Raw genomic sequence first — 25,121 nt, forward strand, 5'->3', positions numbered from 1 at the left:
ACACCTGTTCACACCCTTAATAGCACGGAGCTGGTTTTCTGGATCTAGGGTAGGTGTCTTGTACAGAAAGAGAGACCCCCTGAACAAAGAGAGCAACAAACGCATTCTCCAGCGCCATGTTGGTCAGGGGCTGAAAGTACAACAAGATTTTGACCCAAAACATCTAAAAAATGGTGAAATAATGGAGAGGCTAGTCCAACTCATGATCTCTACCCAAGCTACTGAGATGACCTGAACAGAAGAAGGAAAAAAAAAACCTACAATATTCAAAAATTCATCAAAACATCTAGAGGACACTTGGAATCAAATATTGGAAGAAAATGCATTGTCTTTTGTTGTAAAAAAAAAGTCAGAGATAGTTTACATCTATTAAAGAACTTTGATTATTCAAAGTTCAGTGTACATTTTCGTTTATAAATTGGTTCTGTCCTACCTTTTCATTTCAGAGTGCTACAAGACAAGAATTTTGTCCAGCTGTGTCTTTTTCTTTTTTATTCTTATCGTTGTTCACCAAAAAGATGGTATTTGATGTTTTGCTGCTTTGTTGCAATCAACCTTTCCTCCAGCGTTTCGCATCCTGTTATTACATTACTGTCAGCAATATTTACATCTTTATACTTCTTCCTACGCTAAATGTCTGTTTCACTGGAGTTAAAAGTGTTTTTCCCTAAAAATACACTGACACATTTTCCCAATAAAGATATTCTACACTTGGTGCATTTTTTTAAATTAAGAACAAATTAACAAAACTGTCAAAAGATAAAGTAAGAATGTATGGCAGAAATTATGTAAGATTTTTGCTTAAATAATTAAGTGTTAGGAACATAATTTACCATGACTGATGGGTTTTTTTACACATAAAATTGAAACTTTTAAGTTTTCACATAAAAATCCTGTAGCTTCAAATTTTAAAAAAAGGGGGGGAAAAAAGCATTTATCAAATAAATATTCATTCAGAAAAAAACATGAGTCAGTTTTATTTTATTGTAAGTCGGTGAATTGATTTAGGCAAACAACAATATGTTATTTTCTGATCTAGCCATTCATCATTTTATTAATAAATGTGCCAGTTTTATTTAATCTTAAATCAAAAGTAACCTCAACATGATTTTTTTACAACAAAAAAATAAAAATTTGGCAAATCAATTATTTGTGAATGAAACAAAATGTTGGAATAAGATCCCTTACCATAACTGGTATTTCCTTTAGTTATGATTTCCATAAACACTTAACTGTTGCAATTTGCAGCATGTCAAAACTCATGTCTCTAAAAACTTGGCTTCTCCATCAACCAGACATAATCTAAATACATTCTCCTTTCTTTGCCAACTGTCTCTTTTTCTTAGCCTCTGTTCATTATCTCCACATACAGTTTTGTCCTCTTGCCAATAAACAGAAGAACAACAAGGAACTACATCTATAAAAAAATTTTCCTGCACATGTCAGACATCAAAATATAAGAAGAGACATCCACCAGTTATTCCTAAAATAGGTGCAGACTGAAACCACCATGCTGTGATACAGGAATATTTCTGACTTGTCTGTCAGCAAATGCAGCAAGGCAAAGTTGGTTTATGTGATCGCATAATTCATACACACAGTAATTCAAAGTGCTCAGAAAATAACCTTAATACCCATGGATCTTATGAATAAAATGTTTCATATCTTGCACATTGTTGCTGTCCGCATTTTTACTAACTTACTTCAAGCAACAACTGAAGCCGCTCTCAGATATGCTTAAGAGCTTTACATAGGAAATGCAAGAGGCTGTTTGGAGCATCACGCTGTCAGATGGAGAACAAAACTGTTTCAGTTTTTCTCTCATTTTTTGTCTGCTACAACAACACAACACGTGTAACTGCAGAAAATCATAGAAAAGTCCATATAAAGTAATCTCACCAGCTCTTCTATTTTAGGGCTAAAGCCTATTAGCTTATGCAAAGGTGCAGGCCTGGACTTTGATGAAAAAATGATTAGACAAATATTTCACTGACTGGATCAGAAGTAATTAGATTTGATGGTTAATCAAAAATTCCAATCAAGCCCTGAAGTTAAGCAAATTAGCTGACTGGATCCACTTCTGCGCGTCTATAACGACCTATTTACAGTTGGGGACAAAAATTGCGCATTTCGTGGCAGAATTTATTTATTTATTTTGGACAATACATTAGGGGTGTGACGATAACCGCATCACTGCACTTTTTTTGTGAAAGTTCTCCATATGGTGCATGATTGGAACTATAATAAACACATTCATCTTGTTATCTGTCCCCCGCGCTTCTGACCACGGTTTAAAAGGGAAAAAAAAAGTCATCACAGGAAAGGTTTAACACCGCGCTCGGCCATTTCACTGGAAATGTTTTCAAAAATTGCCCGGTTGCAATAAGAGCCCTTGAGTTTGGCCTGAATAGAGCTGTCACCCCAAATATTAATCCAATAGGTGTCCTCGCTTCCCTTCCACTGACTGGTCTCAGCAGCATTGTCCGCCATGCTTGATGTTTACGTTCTCGTTCCGCCAACGCAGAATGATGTAGGTATCAATTACATACGGGTCGGATAAATGTGGCTTGGCCGTTCAGACGGAGGTCACATTTCAAAAGATCGGATATGTATCGGATTCAGGATCACATGCCCAAGTGGCCTGGGTCGCATTTCAAAAGATCGGATCTGTGTCGTTCAGACTGTCATGAAAAGATCAGATACAGGTCGTATGGGGGCAAAAAAAATTGGAATTGGGTTGTTTCAGCCTGCAGTGTGAACGTAGCATAATAGTCATTCTACAACACCTATATAGTTAATTAGTTAGATAGGTAGTAGTTAGTTACCGTTATCTGTTAATATATGGACTGATATTTCTGCCACTACGTTGCACACAAAACTTTTTTGAGTTGCAAATGAAAATATTAAATATTTGCTTTTCAATTATTTATTTGGCTTTCAAATTTTTTTGCATTCAAAAACTTTTTTTGCGTATGCAAAGCACATATTTTCGCATGCATTGTGTCAAATCTCGCTTTTTTCCTATCTTTGATTTTGCTGACTACTCTGAGCGCGACTTAGCGTGATAAAACTGCCACTACTGCCACTGCCAAAAAAGTTTTCGCTTGCGTTGTGTCATCACACTTTTTACCCATCTTTGATTTTGCTGAGCTAAGTTTCTGTTTAGCGTGACAAAGCTGCCATCAAACAGCTGCGGATTGGTCCAGAAACTAACCAATCAAATTACCGTATTTATCGAATACGGTGTCTGCTACCGTGGCTCAGAGGCTGAACCAGCTCTTTTTACCCTCGATTTTGTCTCTTTGGATGAAGACGTTTTCATTTTTTTTATCATTTTAACAATAATTCAAACTTTCTTTCTTTTTTAGCATTGATTAATTTTTATTTGGTCAGATTTGTGAATTTATGGCAGAGGATCTCCAGAAACTGTAAATAACATATTATATTATATCAACAGGCCTGTGTGTGAGATATCTGATATCTGAGCAAAATATTAGTAAGAAGTTTGATTTTCTTCAAGATCTGTTTGTTACAACTAAACAATAAAATAACTAAAGCACATATTATTTTATGCTGCACACATGTTTGGAATTAGATGAACAGCAGTAATAAGCAAAAGAATGATGGCTCAACAAAGCAGACTCAATGTATATAGCAGAAGAAGCATTTTTAAATTTTATGTTAATTTTCAGTGTCTTGTGTTTTAGAACTCCTGAGCATTTGTCCAAATAAACAAATAAAAGATACTCATGAAAAAATGCTATTTTCTCTTAATATTTCATCATTTATTGATTAGAATAAAAAAATAGTGCAGATACAAATCTTAAAAAAGTCTTACTTCCTGCTGGACAGAGTCGGAGCTTGGACATTTTTTTTCTGCTGCAAACATTTTAAACACACTGGTCACTACACGGACTCCAAGCACCGGCAATATCAGAGAGACACCTGATTGGTTAGATTCTGGACCAATCAGCAACTGTTTGATGGCAGCTTTGTCACATCAAACTGAAACTTAGCTCAACAAAATCAAAGATAGGTAAAAAGTGAGATTTGCAAATAAATTCATTTGCGACGTGGCCGCCGGGAGATTTTGTGTTTTGCGCAGGGAGGGTTGACCTCGACATCGCACCCCCTGCTGGTTCATTACCACTGGGATCAAAAATCCCACACAGTCACAGCTCTACATTACATTTCCTCTGACTAAAAGAACATGGTGGCTTGAAAATGAGATTGTCTAAAGGTTCATCCGAATGATGACTTATTATGGCAACGTGTCCCGACTTTATGGTGAAAATGACATGTTTCTGAGTTTCTTATATTTCCCCCCACCAAAACAAATTCCATCTACAATCCATTTTTTATCTAAACCCGTTTCATCCTGATCTGGGGCACAGAGGTTGTTGGAGCCTATTTCAGCTATCTTTTGAGCAAAGGCAGTGTACATGCTGAACATGTCTCCAGGGCATCGCAATGCCACAGACATACAGATGACCCCGCAAACTCACACATTCACCCCAAGGAAACTAATACCGGCACAGACAGAACATGTAAACCTTAGGTAGTAAAAAACCCCATCCTGGATTTGAACCAGGACTTTCCTGTTGTGAGGTGACAGAAGACAGACAGCACCAGCATGCACCGGCATGACCAGTCTTGGTTAATGTGCACTGAAAGCAGTAAATGATGAAATAATAAAAGCCTAAACACTTGATTCAAAACCATCTAATTCTAAGAGTCGGAAAATTGCTAAGCTTGTTTTGAGACAAGTCAACTAAAATATGACACATTCACCTTTTTATTACACAAACCAACTATCATTTTGGTTTCCCACAATCTTAATCTTAGGATATTTTGTGTTTAGCATAAATGACAACGTGATACAAAACAAGGAATTTTTGGGGAAAACAGTAGCATTGTGCACACGTCGTCTACAGTCTTAAGGTATAGTTACAAACACCTGTGTGAGGGGTTGACCCGTGCAGGTGATGTGGGTTTTTTGGGATGTTTCAGTTTCCTTTTGACTCGTTAAAAATGGTGAGTTAAATTGTTTTGCATGTGGGAAGTCTATCACAAAGCACTTCTGACGTGATAGTGACGCTATCGGTGCCCTAATGCCCCACTCTAGCTGTTAGTAAAGCATCAGTCACAGCTGCCCTTAGAGATCGGTTTGGTCTGCAGGTGCAAAATGGGCAAATCTGTACAAGGAATGCAATGAGCATGCACTTATTACGTGAACAGCACTTACAGGTCCCTTGCACAGGCTGTGGAATTTTTATTTATTCATTTATATTTATTTACTTATTTGGGGGAGGTTAGAAAAATAAGAAAAATCCATACAAAACATCTACATCTCACCTGCTTTACACTAACTTTATCCTTGCATGTTGTTAAACTGTTTGCTATGACCTATCGCTCGCAGCATAGGAAAAATGGTGGTTTGACAATTTTTTTTTGACACCTGCTTGCCCCGTACAGTTTTGATCTTTTTTTGCCCGCAGACAGCCTCTAAGGGCAGTTGTGACTAGCTAGATGTAGCTTTAATTAATGTAGGTCCTTTTGGGGAGAACGTCTTTTTTTAGCTTTACACAGAATTTTGTTTTTATATATTTTTCTTATATTGTCAAAAAAACATTAAAATCTCAGACAGTGAGGGCAAAACTCATGAATAAAACATGTAGTTAAAAAGTAGACACTTAATAAATAAAGCTTGTTTTTGGAATATCCCATCAAACTAATTATAATAATTCAAACCAATAGAATGGAAAGATAATTGTCTTCAGCCTCTGTGCTGGGTAAGAACTTGGAGAAAGGCAGTGGTTCACTTGGTGGAGTTGCCAATAATGCCCCTGGTGTGCTTATTTGCATGTAAATGTGGAGACAATAGCAGTGCATACTGATGAAAAGATGTGGCCTATGAGTGATATGTGTAAATTGGTGAATAAGAGAAGCAAAGCTCATTGCAAAATCTAAAATGTGAGCCAAAGACTAAGAGTGAGTGAAAAAAATAACCTTTACTCGCAAAGTCACAGAATCAAATAGCTATTTATCACACTTTTTTTTTTTATTTTAAATATTTTTCTATTTTCAAAATAATATGATCATCACAAAACTTGTTGCAACCAATTCTACTTATGTACTTTCATACCTTCAGCTTATCCTCCATTTTCCTCCAGTGGCCTTATGTCAAGTCAGCCCAACAACCAACATATACTGCCAATGTCAAAGGTTTTATACCCAAGACAAATGCAAAGCAAAGCCCACATGTGCTTTAGTGTTCCACAAAGAAGCTGCTTTTATGATGACCGGGAGGTCATACATTTTACGTTGCAGTTTGGTTGAAACACCTTTTTTTTTTTTACATGAAAACTTGTTTATTTGTACATGAACTAATAGCTTTCTTTTTTATCTAATCCTTCTGGGAGTCATGTGGGCGAAACTTTTTCACACTCAAATTAATCACAGGCCTAACAAAAGGCTTAAAATAAATCGTTTATTTTTAAAAATATATTAATGTCTGAATAGTAAATTGACTTAAAAAATATTTCTGTGGTTGTTTAATTTGAAATGATTTTCAAAGTCAATGGCAAAAACACAACAATTTACATCTCACTCTGCCACCAAGTTTAGCCCTTTATAAATAACCAAACATAGTGTTACAGTATCCGATAAACAAATAAATATATATTGAACACTAGTAGGCTATTAGAAGTGCCTAAAAAAGTAAACTGATTGAAGCTAAAAGTACCTTTGATGTACAAAGATGGAGGCTTTAATGAACAGAAGTAGGTCTTCAAGCTGTGACCCGAGTAAAGCTGGCTGACTCTCATTTGTGGATCTGGTCAGGAGGCCACTTACCGAGCCAAAAAGTCTGAGATGCATTTTGGGGAAGGACCACTTAAAGCTTTGAAGCTAAGTGATCAAGATTTTCAAATCAATAGAGTTTTGTTTTTACTCGCTAGTCTTGCTGCAGTGGCTTAAGCCAGCTGGAAGAAGAAGTACTACAGGTCACCGCTGCGAAGAATAGGGTTGACAAAAGTCAGCAACACAAGTCAGGATAGTGGAAAGCCATTATGTGGATTTGATTATTGTTTGCTATTTAACACACCACTCAAAGTCAGAGGAAAACTATTAGTACTTCAGCCTGTTAAGCAGGGCATCCATAAACAACGGTTAAAATTATGTACTATTTCATCAGCACCACTTCTAGTTTTCAGTTTTCGTGCATGCATCTACAGATAATATAAATAGTTTTAGTAGAAATTAAAATCTAAGTGGAGCAACCCCTTGGAGGGCAAAAAAACTGCAGTTATTCAAAACCCACTAGCTTATGAAGGCTAGAATTGTTACGGGGAGATGAGGGAAGCACCCAGGCACAGAGAGGAGGAGGAAGGAATAGGTTCCAGGAAACAGGATCTTTAATAACTAAACTAAACTAAATACCACCGCAGCAGGCAGGCAAACTCAAAATTCATTCAAAGTACAAAGGACCAGGGGAGACCTAAGACTATGGAGCAGCACAGGAGGAAGGGAAGGACAGGACTTAAATACTTTCAGAACAGACGAGACACAGGTGGAAACAATTAGGGCAGATGGGGACCAAAAGTATAACTCGAAACGACAACGTAACAAGAAACCTTTCAAAATAAAACAGGAAACTGAACTCAAAACATGACAGAAACAAAAGACAACTAGAACACAAAAGCAAACAAACTGAAACCGTGACAAGAATAGCCTATTTTTTAAAAAAAACATATGCCAGATAGCTGATGTGCCATGGTAGGCTTATTTGGTGAAGAGACTGTTTTACAAAAGGAATAATATTAAAGCAGAAGGGAAAAAGTTTGATGATTTACACTTAAAAATGGGAATCGTCTAAATGTGCCCACATTTGCAACAAGCAACTGCAGGAAAAAATACAATTTGTTGATTCCATCTTACCTGACAAGTATAATAATGTGATTAAAGTGCACAAACTGTGGGGGTGGAAAACTGACTGCTTTTTATAAATTCTTCCATCTAGGAGGACTGTTTGGTCACATGTCATGGGAGGTGGCAGTAGGTGTATGACTAAAAAAATTAGTAAAATAAAAAGCCTTCTTTAAAATTCCATGCCAGACAGTGAAAGTCTTCTAAAATAGTTGAAAATAAAAAAGAGTTTGTCTGAGAAAATGTTTTAAAGTGTGCAGTAGGTTTTTTTACAGCTTTAGAATCTCTGTTATTATTTTTAAAAAATAAAGATGTTTACCTTCCAGATTTCACTTGCTGTTGGTTATTTTTAAAGCTCCTGCCATTAATGAGGAAACTCTGCTTATTTATTTTTATTAATGGCAAAGGAGGGTTAAAAGTGAGCAAAAGTACTAAGTACACTTTTTACACCTTTCAAAATAAAACAGGAAACTGAACTCAAAACATGACAGAAACAAAAGACAACTAGAACACAAAAGCAAACAAACTGAAACCGTGACAAGAATAGCCTATTTTTTAAAAAAAACATATGCCAGATAGCTGATGTGCCATGGTAGGCTTATTTGGTGAAGAGACTGTTTTACAAAAGGAATAATATTAAAGCAGAAGGGAAAAAGTTTGATGATTTACACTTAAAAATGGGAATCGTCTAAATGTGCCCACATTTGCAACAAGCAACTGCAGGAAAAAATACAATTTGTTGATTCCATCTTACCTGACAAGTATAATAATGTGATTAAAGTGCACAAACTGTGGGGGTGGAAAACTGACTGCTTTTTATAAATTCTTCCATCTAGGAGGACTGTTTGGTCACATGTCATGGGAGGTGGCAGTAGGTGTATGACTAAAAAAATTAGTAAAATAAAAAGCCTTCTTTAAAATTCCATGCCAGACAGTGAAAGTCTTCTAAAATAGTTGAAAATAAAAAAGAGTTTGTCTGAGAAAATGTTTTAAAGTGTGCAGTAGGTTTTTTTACAGCTTTAGAATCTCTGTTATTATTTTTAAAAAATAAAGATGTTTACCTTCCAGATTTCACTTGCTGTTGGTTATTTTTAAAGCTCCTGCCATTAATGAGGAAACTCTGCTTATTTATTTTTATTAATGGCAAAGGAGGGTTAAAAGTGAGCAAAAGTACTAAGTACACTTTTTACACTTTTTATCCCGGTATTAAATAAAAGGTCCCTAAGGTGCTACTACTTAGAACATACATCAACACTTTAATCATAACTTTTTACATGTTGGATAATATTCAGTTTGTACCAAATAGTTAGGTGTAGTGTCACAGATTGTAACTTAAGTCATTATAGTTAGAAGCGCACAAGTGAGTCATACAATAGACACCAGTCCACAGATGACAATCACAGAACCATGTGTGGTTGAACATAATTAGCTATAACTGGGTTCCATATGTTACACAGCCAAGTTGTGCAGATCCATTAAGCACGGTTGTCTGAAAAAATGTTTACAATATTGATGTTTCTGGGAGAACACTCAAAAAATTTGGGAGGGGTAAGACAAGCAATGTGATTTATCAAACGTGAGGCAGAGGTGATTCCATGCTGTCGCGTTTATACTTTGCTTGTCTGAAAGGCAGGTGTATGTGTCACAACTTTAAGCAATAATAGTTGCATCCATTGCTGCAGGAGGAGTAAATGTCATCAAAGGACATAAAGAGAGCAGTTCTTTTCTGCTCATGTAAATACTTTACAATGCAAAGGCAAAGATTATTGAGATATAGGCCAGTGCATATTCAGTGTTGGAATCTTTGAGCTACTGATTGAGTTAAGAACTCATCATTGGATCGTTGACTCATTGAAACAGTCATGGTGATTAAAGTTGACATTAATTACATCTTCCTATTTTCCTCTTTTTAGCCAATGTCACAGATTTAACTTGACGTGCATCTCTCCTGTGCTCTTCTTCAAGCATCGGCTGCTCTCTGGGGCAGCTGATGACTCCCTCACCACTGCCTGTGCCCTATATTTGATCTCTAATGCGTGGGCGTTACTAGCCGCCATCAGCACAAACACTGTTTGATCAGCTGCTGAGTTTGTGCTGCAATGGCCTAAACATCCCACCTAAAACCTTGGGAGTCTGGGGGATAATTGGCCATTTTTGTCTACTTTTGAGTTTTCCTTGATACTTTTACCTTAGAAACTGTTAATCTTTCTTTGTTTGGTATCATTAGTTTCAGCACAAACTCACTAATGAGACTTCACTGTTCTGTTTATCATTTTGCCATACTGTATTTGCACACTGAACCTAAAATCACACAAAAAAACAAAAGTCAAAGTAGGAATTATAGCATTTTCTGGGGTTAAAATGATGATGCATAGTGTTATGCTACATTCAAACCGGGCTCAGAAGCACTCGTTTGAACAACCACTTCAATGAAAAGTCTGTGTAAACACACATATATGCACATTCTTGATCTCTGCGTTTAAAACTCCCCTGTTCACATGTCACTATGTAAGTTTTCAAGTCCGTTTTCGGGCTCTACATACCAAACCCCGCCGCCATTAAATGTGATACAAAAGTTTAACCAGTTGAACTTTGACCAATCAGGGACTCAGATTTGTTAGTTATGTATGAGAAGGGTATTTTTCAAAACACGTAAGTGCCAGCCATTTGAAAGTTGATCATGGCGGAGAAATCAATATTTGCGCTTTGTAGCCAGCTGGAAGTCCTTCATTCATCAGAATAGAGGTGTGAAAGAAAAAGCCTGAGATTAGCACTGCTTGGACATTTCGCACAAAGCCTCTTCCAACAGTGAGTTCATGGGCTAGTATTGGGTAGCAACAGTCCAGTGTGAACACCGTATGCTAAAAGCACACACAAAAACCCACATTCAGCACATTCATGAACAAGCCACACATGCTCAGTGTGCACATGGCATTATGAATGAAGAATTAAAACTTCATTTTTCTATGTCTCTTAAGTTTAAAGTTTACCTACAAGCAAATCGAGTCAGTCAGTTTGTTTGAATCATAATTGCAAAATTGTCACACCAATAAATGATGAAATCCAGTAGATGTACAATTCCACTTTTGAAAAAAAAAGGTAAATATGGGTTAACTTTTGAAAAAATTTAAGATAAAGTTTGTCGTTGTTTAAAAAAGTTGCTCTAAATGTGTGATCAGTACACCATTGACCATACCTACAGAAAAATATCGCTTGAGTTTATATCTGTCCCACTCATGTATTGAAAGTGAAGAAAACGGGAGTCCTAAGGTCAAGCAAGCTCAACATATCTCTAAAAACATTAACATCCCGACTCCCCATCTGCTCATCACAATAGAATAAGTTCACAGACTTCAAGCAATCCCTGTGGCAATTGATTTGAGTTCCCTGGGGAGTGAGCTTCTCCTTTCTGTTCTAAATATCTCTAGTAACTCTGTAACCCCTGAGGAGACTACAGTCTGAATACTAATGCATTCATTCCCCCAGACAGAGCACAGCGAAGAGCCATAATCCCAAGGCCCATGTGCAAGGCCGTTCTCCTTCAACCACAATCACCCGTGCAACTCTTAAGCACCAGAGTCTGGAGAACATGATTAAGGCGGCGCCATGCCTTTCCACATCTGCACCTAGGACATAACTCGTCAATGCCTCGCATGTCAATCAAGTTGAAAGGTAAAGATATGCAAGTACTTGTGGCCTCACTAGTCCATTAGAGGAACATGAAAGTCACATGAAATTTGCTGAAAAAAAATAAAAGGGACCACTGTAAATTAAAATCCTTAGTTTGTTTTTGAACACCTCTAGCCGTTCGGGATTACTGACGAATATTACCAAATCCAACTGGAAATGACCTCCCACATTATCAACTCACTGGCCAAGATTGTAGTTAATTCATAGCAAGTTAATGAGACAGTAGACTGACAGACTAAAGGAGATTTCTGTCATCTAACGAATAAAAAGCTGGTAACTGGTCTCTTTCTTAGGGAAGGTTCTTATTTAGTTAAAGTTTGACTGTTCTCAATGAGGTCAGTAAACCTTTAGGGTACAATTTACATGAGGAATGTATCTGAAACAATGCTTTAACACAAAGCTAAACAGACAAGTTTCCTCACATCATGATGCCTTGTTTTTTTTTTTTTTACAAGAATCTAAACTGCTAAAAAACAGAAGTATTAAACAGGAAGTAATGGAAATTCTCCATAAGAGCTTGATAAAATGTGGTTTTTGTGGTAAAAACAGCAAACCGTAAAGTGATGAAAAAGAATGGAAAATTGCAGCAAGAAAAAAAAAATCAGTGAAGGCAGCCTTCAAAAAGAACACAGTATTTTTGCTAAAGCTTTTTTGTTTACTAGATTCACTGATGTTCTTCTTTCAAAACAAGCTAAAAACAAATAGTTGTTAAAATCTGCGAAAGCATAAGTAATTGTACTGTTTTTAACACTCGCTTTGGGCACCCTCCTTAAAAAAACTTGGAACACTTTGTCACTGAAAAGTGCAAAACTTTGGGATAAAGTTCTGCTTAAGTAATAAAACAAAAAATACTGTACAATTTCACTAACAAGAAGTAATCAAAGCTCTTCAAACAAAGATGGAGATTACAACAGCGGTGATTCTGAGGCAGGCACGTTGTTGAACACATAGCTCTTTTCTTGTCTGCAGAACAATAAAATACCCATTTGGATATGATTCAAAAGAGTATTGACATTTGATCGAATTCACATTCACAAATCAAAGTGAAGTACAAGGCTGCTGGTGGAGCAGACAGGCAGGCCAGGGAATATGTGAAGACGTGGAGAGCAGGTTGAAAAGATGAGGGAGCTTTAGGAGTGATGTACCAGGATCAATTCAACAATGTTTATTTTGTTCACGCACCAATGAGAAAGGAGGTCAAAGTATTTCAGATTAATATAAAGACCTTCAGGACTAACATTAAGAAAACAATACTGAGCTGCAAAGCATTTTTATGTAACAATTCAACAATAATAATAAAGTACCGGTAATCAAACTGGATACCCTGCTGCCACAAAAGGTTTTAATATTTGTTTTTAATTTCCTTTTTTTTAATCACATAATTAAATGTACTTTTAAATGTTGTTTGTTGTACCGTAATTAGACCTAAAATATTTCTAGTTCAAATATTATACATTTCAAAAGTTTAGAAAAAAACGAAAAAACTTGTTTTGGTTTCAGAATAGAATAGAATAGAATAGAATAGAATAGAATAGAATAGAATAGAATAGAATAGAATAGAATAGAATAGTTACACTTCAGTTTATAACAAAAAATGGGATTTTCCAACAGGCTAATATGTGGTTCACAAAGTTTTATATAGAAATGTTTGCCATCCAACTTTAACCCAAAACATGACTGTATATTGAAAAAAAAAAAAAAATTCTGTCAATGTTCATAAAGCATTAAAAGAAACACCTCCAAGTGTAGGCAAACTTACTCATGCGGTAGTTTTCATTTGTTTGGGGGGGGGGGGTTGCTTCATCCTACATGAATGTATTATTCAGTGACCTAACTGAACGACAAGGCACGGTCTGACAACTTGACAGGTCATAATTGCAAAGAGCTCCTATATTGATGCATAGTGCATTAACTTGGATTTTATGGCTCATCACCAGAATGACACAAAGTGGTAGGTAGGGACTAGCTGCCATGGCAACAAGAATCACACAAAAAAACAGGGAGACTTTTTATTTGAAATCAAATTTTTAGGAAATTGATTCCTTTAACATGACCAGTATATTCTATCACCACTTATGTCACTTTATATTTAACTTTCTCCAGATACTGAAAGGACTTAAACGTATATTTTTAACAACCTGTTTTGTTGCTGTGTCTGTTATCACCCATTTAGGGCTTGGTACATTAAAATATAGAAAGGCAAAGGTCCGCTCTTCAAATGAAAAAAAGTTTCCTAAAGAGTTAATGTCACACTTATTGTATTTGTCCGATAATAAGTTGCGTTTTTTGCACAGTTTTGGCCAGGGGCGCTATTTATATGTAATTGACGTGAATTTTTTTAATAAATAGGTATGTGTATCAACATTTAAGGTACCGACAGCAGATTTGAGGCGATGTTTAGCTCGTGCTGGTTTGCGGCGCCTTCCATCCGTGAAACCAGGGTTCATATCCGGGCTGCTCCCTTTTCCCTTCTCTGCTCCTGTGCCGATCCCAAGCCCAAACAAATTGAGAGGGTTGCGTCAGGAAGGGCATCCGGCATAAAACATTGTCAGGTTAACCATTGCCAAGTTAACCATGCAACTCATCCTCGAAGGAGGTTTCGCTGTGGTGACCCCTGATGGGAAAAGCCGAAAGTGAAAGAAGAAGGGATTTGGGGCGAAATAAAGAGGTTAGTTCACATGTTATCATGTTCTTCATTTACGGTTCTCTAAATAATTGTTATATGTTGCTCTAATATACTACATTCCTCTTATTTTTATGAAGCTAAATAAACATCAGTGTGTTGCGATAGTGAAGCATGAAGATATTTAGTCTGTTATTGTTATGATTTGCCTTTCAAGATGAAATGTCTGTTCTTGTATTTTCTTAAACAAAAGTGCAATTTATTCTCAAGTAGAACTTGTTTTTTAGTGATGTGATTTTTTTTCTTCTTTATTTTGCATTTTCTGGATGTTTTTTCTGGATGATCTATGGAGCAACTTAGAGCTGCAGGAAACCTAAGTCGAGCTTACGTACCTGGTGGTTTGAAATTTCTAAGGTATTGTCGTCTCATTGTGGAATATATTTTTAAGGGAGCAAAGGTTGATTTTTTTTTTTTATTTATTCATTTATTTATTTTGCTTGGTAACAGCTTTAATGCACTCCTCTTAGCAATGCCAAAATCTAAGCTGCTGTGCTTCATTTATATTTAGGCTAAGGCCAAGACACCCAATTTATCTGTGTTGGCATAGACTAAAATAATAAAGGTTTTAGTTTTATTTAGCCACAGCTGTATCTGTTTTACAAACTTTTTTTGTTTCCATTAGATGACACTTTTTGTCTCTTACTCAGACAATAAAGAAGTCTGATAAAAACTGCAGGGAAACTGCCTATTTCTTTTAATACACAGCCATAAACTCAAAGTTAAAGGAACAGTTACTATATAACCATGTGGCAGACAGAAGCTAATACCGGGTCCCTGGTGGATGAGGTGGTAGAAAAAAAACCTGCCAGACTACCAGAGAGCACTTTCTAGTGTCAGCGTTGAGATGTCAGTTTGTTCGGTTAAGAACATACTCTGAAGAGTTCCAAGCCTGAACTCCAGGATTAATACTTGCACCAACACCAAGCAGAGAAAAAAAAGTTTACTACAAACACAAAAGGAAATTTCCAAGTCTGTAGATCAGTGTTATGTCTGTAGAATGAAAAGTAAAGCATACCCTGAAGAAAATACTCTTGAAGTAGCAAAGCATCAGTGTTATGGTCTTTTTGAAGTGTAACCCTCAGTGTATACCTGGGAAAATGGACTCAATTAGGCATTGAGAAAGCTGAGAAAAGTTATGCGCTCTGGAAGAAAACTGAATTATAGGTGTCACTGAACCTTTTGACAGTGCAACAATCCTAAGATCACTTCGTACTCCAGATTTTGAACCCCATAAAAATATCTGTAAGGCAAACAAACAGACACATCTAAAACTTGAAAAAATTGCTAAGACCTCAGGAATCTGCAGCCAGCAGCTGGTGTTTAGCTTTAAATCATTATTACATCAGATCATAACAGCACCTAAATACTCTGGACACATATCAGGTCAAGGTAGCCACCATAAATGTCAATTAACAACTGTTTTAGCATTTCAACGGATACCTGTACAACACCCAAGAAGGAGAGGAAACTGAACCAAAGAGTCAGTAACAGTTGGGTCACCCTTTAGAACCCTCCTATCAAAGCACCTTTCACAGCATGAAAGTGAGCCTTTAGCAGTTTTGTTAAGGTATTTTAAACCCCAATTAGCTGGTTACTGACATTAAATAAGTAAAGGAATTCAACCACCGGTTAATAAAAACATTATCTTTGCAAATCAACAGTATTTCTGTCTGAGAGGAGATGCTTAATCCAACTGCTGACCAGAAACACATTAGGGAGACACCCAATACCATTTGTCTGCTCTGGAGCCATCTAACAGGATTAACTTTTATTAAACTGCTGCAAGTGAGTGAATTAACTGCCAACAGCAATTCCAGCTTATGAAATCAATGGCGGAAAAAATAATTCATTCACATCATTTAACTTAATACATGACATACAAAGCATTAAAAAGCGCTCATTCTGGCCAATTCGCATAGGAATTCATCAATCACCAGTTTGATTAGACACTCTTAATACCATTTAAGTTCTACTACCTAAGAGTTTTTATAATAACAGACATCTATCATGTAGCTGTAAACTTCAGGCAGACGCTATTTTTGAGGTTTATGCATCGGGGTTTTCTCTTTTCTCTTGACCACCCATCGAAATGGTGAGAGCTTCATATGTGACGGGCTGCTTTGCACACATTTTTCTTTTCATCTATCACTGTCTCAACATGTGACAAGGGGCGCAGTGGATATGGATCATCTTTGACAGACAGATGAAGCAATCCTGAAGGTGGACATAAAGTTATGGGGGGAGGGGGGTGACAAAAGATGCACCCATGAGGTGGTGCATGTATAACAAATACTGTGTGCTGTGACCTGGTATTATTCAGTGATGTGCATGTGCCTAGGCGACAAAGATGTCAAAACAGCAAGAGTCTGTCAAATACTTCAATTTGTTCCTGAATTTGAAGGATTCTTATTTATTTTTTGCTAGAGCATCCTACATTCTTTATCTTTTCATTGCTGTTGGCTTTCTCCAGCTTCTACATCCAGATTTTACACTGTGAAGGGTGGATATGCAGCAGCAGGTTGTCACAATAACAGGCAGACGGCTGGACCCAAACGCAGCAGGTTTATTAGCTCAGCTAAAAGTCCACAAAGCTAAATCAGGGTCAGGCAGGGGTCGATGACAGGCATCAGATCATCAGAGGAAAAACAGGGTGGTCAAAATCCAGGCGAGAGTCGTGGCAGGCGGAAGGCAAACAGAGACAGAATATCATGTAATGAAGGCAGAGTGGCACAAACAATCCTTCACACTGAGCTTCACTCAGTGCAGAGCTTGAGTATGCTGTGGTAGATTCAATGAATGAGAGTCAGGGGTGTGGCATCCAGGAAGTGTGCACTGGGGGTTGCTGGGAGTTGCAGTGTGGCTAGAAGTCTGGGGACGGCTCCTGCCAGTGACCAGAGGGGGAGACAGAGCTCTTACTTCTGACACAGGTCAACCTTTATAATTTTGGAGAGTTGAAATCCCACGTCTAAAACCTCGAAATCAAGAGCCCTAAACACAATTAAATCACAAATATGCTATTTAAAAATTCGTTTTAGCTGTTCCCTTCAGGAGGGGCCGCAGTGAATCTGCTACTGACCCTGTCGTCTGCATCTCCAGCTCCTACACCCACTAGTTGCATGTTTTCTTTCACTGTATCTATAAATCTCCTATTTAGTCTTTGTGCTTTGCCTCCTACCCAGTAATTCCACGTTTGGCCATTTAGGCTAAAAGTCAAGCCTAACGCCTTTCCAAAGGCTGCGTTTTGAGCAAATGGGTTGTGGTTTAACAGTTGGACAGAGAAACGAAGCAGCGTTTGAGGAGTACTGACAGGTCACTCATTATCCGGCATCGTGTCCCGAGATAAATCTTAATCACAGTATTGTCTTCAGCAGTTGAACCAAACAATTAAAAAGCTAATTAGCAGTTAAGTTATGTGGCCAATTCACTCGCAGTAATGGTGCCTTGAAATATTGGAGTATCTAACTGGTTGTCAGCGGCTGGAGGTTGATGCTATGGCTCTTGTGGCACGAAGCGGTTCCATAAAAAAAGAAGTTGTATTCGTACAACTGCTACTTTATCGTAGGTATTTTGCATTCATGCAAAACTGTCATATGAATGTTACCTGATTGTTCGACATCAGCCTGTTTCAAGTTGGTGAAAAGATTTTTTTTATTAGTTGTCCTTTAACTCTCGAGAAAAAGCCATAAAACCCTTTAATTTTGAACAGCTTCCTCTAATGAAATGTGCTACAAGGTAATAACAAGAAAGTGTGGAGGCATAAAAACATTGTGTTTATCATGTGAAGGACATTGTTAGCCTCACCTTGAAGGAAACATTTCAGCAGCTGTATGCATGAGCTATGGCAGAGAGGATGCCTGTTCTTTAGATGGACAAAGTAACTTCCAGTTCCAGGAAGAAGAAAAAAAACAGATTTTTGTTCGTGCAAAATTTGTAAGCCTTCAGTCTCGAGTAAGCCGAAGTGACAGCCCGCCAAATGAAGCAGGGCAGATGCAAGGCACGACAGTGTTGTTCCATCCCCCTCACAGGAAAAAAAGAGTATTTGTTAAGGAATAATGATTTTCACTTGGTCCCTCACTGTGAAGCAGAGAGAAGCTGATGATAAGTAACCTGCAACAGTATCAGAAAACCCCCCAGAAGCAATGTCAAGCAAGCAAATGCCGTTACAGTAAAGCATACGACGAGCACAGAGGAAATAGAGATTAAAACACGTGCGACGCAGACGTAACCACGAGAAAATTACATTTCTATTCCCCAAAAGAATGAAACGCTAAAAGGACGTTCAACCATGCACACAGCATTCTCTTATAACACGAAGCCCACTTTCCTCATTAAAATGTACTTCTACTTGACTGCACTTGACATAGATTCTCGTAAGAAATCTCGTTATTTTGCCATCATTACCAGAGTAAAATGAGATAACCTGGCAGCATATAGCTGAAGTGTAAACCTTGAGTAGATGGAGAAACTGTTTATCTCTGCAGTAAAAAAAAAAAGAACTACAACTCCATTTAGTCCAGACGATGGCAGAAGAATGTAAAATAGAACTGCAAAAGTTGTTAGAAGCCGATACTTTCTATATTTACACTGAGCACATTACTAATGCTGAGGGAACGAAAACACACCAGGAGTAAACACGGCTTTTCAGTTCAATTGCCCAACTGAGAATTACAAGTATTTCAACAGAAATATGCAATATTGATTCCTCAGTTATTATCCATGCTAATTTATACCGGGGCTAGTATTCAAATATGTAACTGTAAATATGTAAATTTCTTACAAGTTATCTTTAAGATTGACCATTATTGATCTAAGTAGAAAATATTTGTTTACTTGGAAAAACTGTTTTTTGGAAAATTAATGCAGTTAGCTGCATTTGAAGTGTATTACTTAAATACTTTCTAATGACAATTTGCTTATTTTTGTTTATTTGTAATTTGAGACAGAATTTCAGCTGTTTTTGGGTTGCAGTGCTGCACTGCTGTGCTTGAACCAAACTATCAGCCTTTCTTTTACTTCATTAAAAGTACAATAAAATGTGTCTCCTAAGATGTTCATAGAAGGAAAAATTATTTTAAATAATTTGATTAAGTTGAACATAAATAAAGCAAAATCATTACTGGGTAAAAACTGTTCTGTTGGTGTAGAAAGACCACATCTAAAAAACAAATGTGCATGAAATGACAAATTATTGCAGATGTTTTTTGGATCGACTAACAAGTGTTAAGTAAAACGACATTTATTATTAAAGATTCACTTTGAATTATCATGTAAATATTTTAATTGTGTAAATAATAATTTCTTGTAATGGAAGAAACTGACCTGCAGGACTTCCAGACATTTGATCATTGACATTTGGTCAAAGTCCTTAGGTTTAGTTGTTGGTGTTTTAACAAGTTCTTGTGTCATCTTTCTCATGAAGGAGGACATGTATAAAAAATAATCTGAGTAAATCTGAGTTTTTCTTTATTCCAATAATTGTGAACCAGGAACAGACAAAAAAACAAAGTTTGAAAAAGGTTGTAGTTGTGATACAGACATTACAACTGGCGGAACACAAGCTCCCTGCTGCGCTCCATTCGGATGCAGTCACTTGTAGACGACTAGGTTCTAGATTCTTTGCCAGGATCTGGCTTAGAAGTGTACAACTGAATGGCTCTGAAATTGCCCGCCAATCTCAATTGCACCGGTAATGTTAGGTTGGAGTTGTGACGGGCTGTAAGCTGGCAGGAGATAGAGTAAACAGAGATCTCTCAGTAACAGGGAAGGGAAGGGGGGCCGGGGTTGTACCATGTCAAGGTCCTGCCCATAACAAGGTGAGTAAATATGTCCAATAAAACAACAACGTCTTTTTCTTTTTTAATTTAGGCTAAAAACTGAATAAACATAATTAACGCTTTTACAATAGATAAAAAGATGATCGCTGTGGGTCTTTAAAAAAACAGATATCATAAAGAAACATTAAAAAAAAAAAAAAGAGTTTTCAGTTTAGACTTGAAATAAGTCAGTGGGGAGCAAAATGAAACTACGGCCAGTCATAGTTCTTCCATCCATTTTAACTTTGCCATCTTTCATGTCATTTCTTCCTATCAAAGTGAAGCAGGTGCTGAAGGAGAGTGAGAGTTCAGCCTCAAATAAGCCATTTTATTCACTTAGGTTTGATGCCATAAGTGGATATTATGGCAGGAAAAGAAGTGATACCAACCATCACCTTTGCTTTTCAAATGAAACCATTAATTTTGGAAAATTACAAAGTAGTCCAGAAGAAAAAGAAATGCTTTGTTCTTCTCCGACACTGAAGCAGAAAAAACATTAGGTATTCTAAGCAGGTTTGCAGAAGCCTGGATCCTCTTGGAGAAAATGTGAATGAGCTGCATAAGTAAAGAAATCTTACCCAAAAATGTAACCAGTCTGAGAAGTTGACATTAGGAGTCATAAAAAAAGCAGAACTGCTCTAAAACTAAGGGATGCACCAGTGACATTTAAGTTAAAAGTGACTTTGGTATAAAGCCTTGCATTGAGGATCACAGGAGATTATCAGTCATGTCGGAAACACTATGAATCCTGATTCACATTTCTGTGAAAGCACACAGGTTAATTCTGCTTCTGGGCTAAAAGAATCACTTTTAAAATCACTTTTGAGACTCCTGGCGGAAATATTTCTGCATACTTTAAGTCCACTTCAAGATTAGATCATGTACGAGCTTAACTTTGTTTAACAGGCCTCCGCACATTAAGATGCCCTTTTTTTCTTCACTTTTTGACCTTAGTTTAGGTTTGTGTTTGTTTGAGCTATTCATCCATTCAATCTTTCCTCTTCTAATCCTGTTTTGACCCTTTCTGGGCCACGGGGCTGCCGGAGCCTATCCCAGGCCACTTATGGGCGAAGGCAGGGGACATCCTGGACAGGTAGCCAGCCTGTTGCAGGGCCACAAATCACACACCCATGCACTCTCACATTCACACTTATGGCCAATTTAGAGTTACCAAAAAGCATGATTTTGGATGGTGGGGGTCCCCAGAGAAAACCCACGCATGCATGGGAGAACATGCAAATGTTCTGTTTCAGGTCCCCCAGCCCAGGAGCTTCTTGCTTTGAGGCAAGAGCGCTAACCACGGTGCCACCGTGCAGCCTTTATTTAGTAAATCAAAAAAGGTACAAAACGAAATGATCCTAAATGTGATCTAAAGAGGTTTTAGTTTGGAAGACTTATAGCTTATCAAAAACAGCCTTTCCCAAGCTTTGATTTAAAAAGTGATGGAAAAAATGTAATGCTAAACAAATGCATGATTATCATCTAGTAGCATCTATATCTACATTATGTTTAAATGTTCATTGAACTACATCTAAAGATATAGTAAATCTGTTACTTTTTAGCTCACTGCAAAAATAGCAGTCTTATAATAAAGAAGTAACACTTTATTGTTTCTTTATTCACAATTTCTGCAACTACACTGAGTAGGAAGAACAACATTTTTGGTTTACTACTTTTATGGAGGAAGTGACAGGATGAAGTTAACTTAACGTGATCACACGAGAATCGAAGGAGGAACAGAAGGACAAATTAAAAAAAAATATCTTGTTGACATAACTTTAACAGCTCTAATAAGTTTAAATTATAGAAACTTCTATTACTTCAACCTGAAGGACTTTTCTAAAATGTGAGATCCAAGTGTGTAGATTTACTTTCATTTGCAACACATCATTCATAGAGCAGATTTTTTACATTTTAACACCAAAGTATTCCAACAGTTTAGCTGCTGTTGATTTTTAAATATACATTTCATTCTGTCCTGCTTGTCAATGTGAACGGCTGCTGTGATTCTCAACTCTGACTTCTGCCAGAATTCAACAAAAAACAAATTTCTTTTTTAAAACATGAACTTAAAGCTGACTCCATCCTGAGCCTTAAAACAAGAGAAGGAAAGCAAACTGATGAGTTCAGGGAACGCTCCTGCCTTCCTTCCTGCATCAACACAAACATGATCTGACAAAACCGCAATCAGCTGACAGCAGCACACAATTAAAATGCAGTTTATGTTCTCGGGAATCGTACAATGTGAAGAAGAAACAAGAAATAGTGTGCGTGTGCTTATTTCTGCACAAGGACTATTGTGATGTAGTTTTTTTTTTTCTTTAATTCGCAAAATCTCCTTTGTGGAGGACGGAGTGCAGGCTGCATATCCACGAGTCACATACGGGGTTACTAGTTTGCATAAGTCGCTTCCTTTTCTCATCACAGCACATCATAGCGAGTACATGACACACTAAGAAGGATTTTCTCATCAACCTGTGGATGCCACCAGTGGTGCAAACAACAGGAGTTCAATGGGCCACAAGGTGGAGCCAAAAATGAGGTTACCCTGGTTCATGAAAACCTAATGTTCTATCAATGTTTCTTTGAATGAAATTGTAATAATGAACAAAAATTCGAAGACAGTAAAAATACAAACTAAGTTTGGCTGAGAGTATTAGATCAGCATGTAACCTAAAGACCGCAGGTGTTTGATGACTTTGCACTTGATCTGTGACTTAATGTCACGGCTGTGTGACGTCTCACAAACTCATGAGTGTGATATGCTGCACAGGCTTCAGTCCAAGCCCAGCATGCAACAATGCGTCCACAGCGCGATCACCAACATGACTGGCAGATCTCAAAATTTAAAAAGAGAATATATTGGCATCAAAAAGAAAATAAATGTCTTATCAGGAATAATCAGAATCATACATGTTAGTATAGGATAAATGTAAACTTCTCATTCACGCAGAACCGTTTTAATCCTGGGGTTTTCCGCTCTTAGACGCATTCTGTGCCGGTTACGCACAGACAACACTGCACATTTCAAGTTCAAAGACTCACTTGTCTTACCTGTTCAGCTTCGTCTGCTTGATTTTCCACCTTTACTTTACGCACAGCTTTATGTGTATTAATGTCCCCAGAAAATAAATAAACAGCGTCAATTGAAGAAAGCCAAAATAAGTCAATTCTCCTCCCCTGTTCTGTGGATCATCCGCACCTCCCACCAACACCAGCGAGAGTCTGGACGGATGGCAGATGAAACGCGGATAAGATCAGCGGCGGTCCAGCTCAATCTGGTCTTTGGATGATCGAATCGCTCTCCTCTTCAGGGGTTAGCAGCGCCAATAAATAGAAAACATCCAAATCCGATAGTTTGGAAGAAAAAAAATCCCACTCCACTTTATCTCCAGTAGAAATCAGTGGGTTTCCCACGAAACAGAGTTGTTTCCTTCTCCTTATCTCCTCCTCCAGTGAAGTCTTGACCACAAGTGCTTCAGAATCAGACGAGTCCTCTGACGATGGAGGTGGTGTTCGTGTCGTGCGCCGGTGACAGCATCCCTCCTATAGCGGGGTGCGCATTGAGGTGTGAGCGAAGCAGGGGGATCTGGCTCTGAACCAGCAGCCCCTGCCTGGCTGCCTGGCTAACACACCGAGCAGCCAAAGGAACAGCCTCCTTTACGCGTCGGTGCTGAGCTGTGCGCCGCAGAGACGCGGGGCAGTCGAATGTGCGGGCGAGGACGCAGCTCTTCTGCGCTCACACTGGGAGCTCGGTCCTTCCTCACAAGACCGGGGGGGGTGGGGGTGGACCACAGATGCATTTATTGTTAGGAGGAGCTAAAAAATCATCTTTATGCAAAAAAATTTATGTTGGATCTAACTTTTCGTGTGCCACAGTCAGTCCAAATATATTTATTCCCACTGAGGACGCACTGGAGAGGTTTCTTCTTCTTCTGTCTTCTTCTTCTTTGCCCATTCCCCAGCTATTTTTTTCAAAGACAAAATGGTGGAATAAAACCAAAGTCCACTTATAAACCTAATTTATCACCAAAGCCTGTTTAGACATAAACCACTCCAAAGGTGAAGGCTGATGTGACTCACAACAGTAGTGCGCGCACTGCGTGAGTAATGTCTCCATGACCCCGGCTCACTCCCAACCCTCAATCCACCCACCAGCCATGTCGTAAAACTGACGTGAATTCGTGACATAGTGCTGTCAGAACAGCAAGAGAGGAGAAGTCCAGCTTGTTTTAGGGGATCATTGGAACAAACGAGCGGCTTCAGGTGTCCCCAGACTCTCCTGCTCTGCTGTGACCGCACCAGGCATTCCTAGATGTTGGAAACATGCAACATGTTTAATAAAACTGAAACTCAATGATTCTCTCTGAGCTCTTTTTGTTTTATCCAACAAAAAAGATGAGGAAAAACACACTTTTCTAGGTGCCATCCTCCTAATTTTAAACTGTTAAAATGTGATCAAAACTTTAGTCCTAATAGTAGAGCAATATTCCAAAAATTTCTAATTGTAAATTTGGGCCAATTTTGCATATGAGCAATCCAATTTTTAAAGCCCACTACATCAAAGAATTGACAGAATCTTTTTTAACTGAGATATGGATACTATCAATTATCTGTTATTTTAAAAAAAAGTGCAATTACTGCATTATTGTCACCATAAAGTTTTGAAAATTAGCAACATTTTTCATGAAGTCACAATGTGTTTTTAAGGAAACTTTAGATCATGCTTAATAGATAAGGCTCTCAGAAAATGTGTCAAATATGACACCAGTCGGATTAAAGCATGTTGGAGAAGGCCTCCATTGTCAGCAAAAACTAAATAAATTTAAAAAAAAAATTTAATCTAAAGACTAACCTTTACAAAACAGTATTCTTCCTTCTATTATGTCTCCCATGTATGGAATGCATTGAAAGGGATATTTGAAGTATTTTAGTTCAAATGCATCACTTCCTCTGTTCGATACAGCCTTTATCTCAAGAAAGAAACATTTTTTTCTCCAATTAGTTAC

At 37.6% G+C, this 25,121-nt stretch overlaps 1 protein-coding gene across 4 annotated transcripts in view; it reads right to left on the bottom strand.

Moving 5' to 3' along the window:
- The window catches only part of grik4 (glutamate receptor, ionotropic, kainate 4), a 382,863-nt gene extending 358,793 nt beyond the window's left edge, over positions 1–24,070 (bottom strand). For 3 of the 4 annotated variants that reach the window (XM_023961355.2, XM_023961354.2, XM_078930071.1), the window contains exon 1: positions 23,167–23,901. The gene's annotated coding sequence lies outside the window, so the exon portion shown is untranslated. Of the gene's footprint in view, positions 1–23,166 lie in introns of all 4 variants that reach the window. The other variant, XM_023961356.2, reaches the window with a different exon arrangement.
- Positions 24,071–25,121: the final 1,051 nt, after the last annotated feature.

Source organism: Oryzias latipes, chromosome 13, assembly GCF_053564925.1.
Source record: "Oryzias latipes strain Hd-rR chromosome 13, Olatipes_Hd-rR_3.1".
NCBI classification, from domain to species: domain Eukaryota; kingdom Metazoa; phylum Chordata; class Actinopteri; order Beloniformes; family Adrianichthyidae; genus Oryzias; species Oryzias latipes.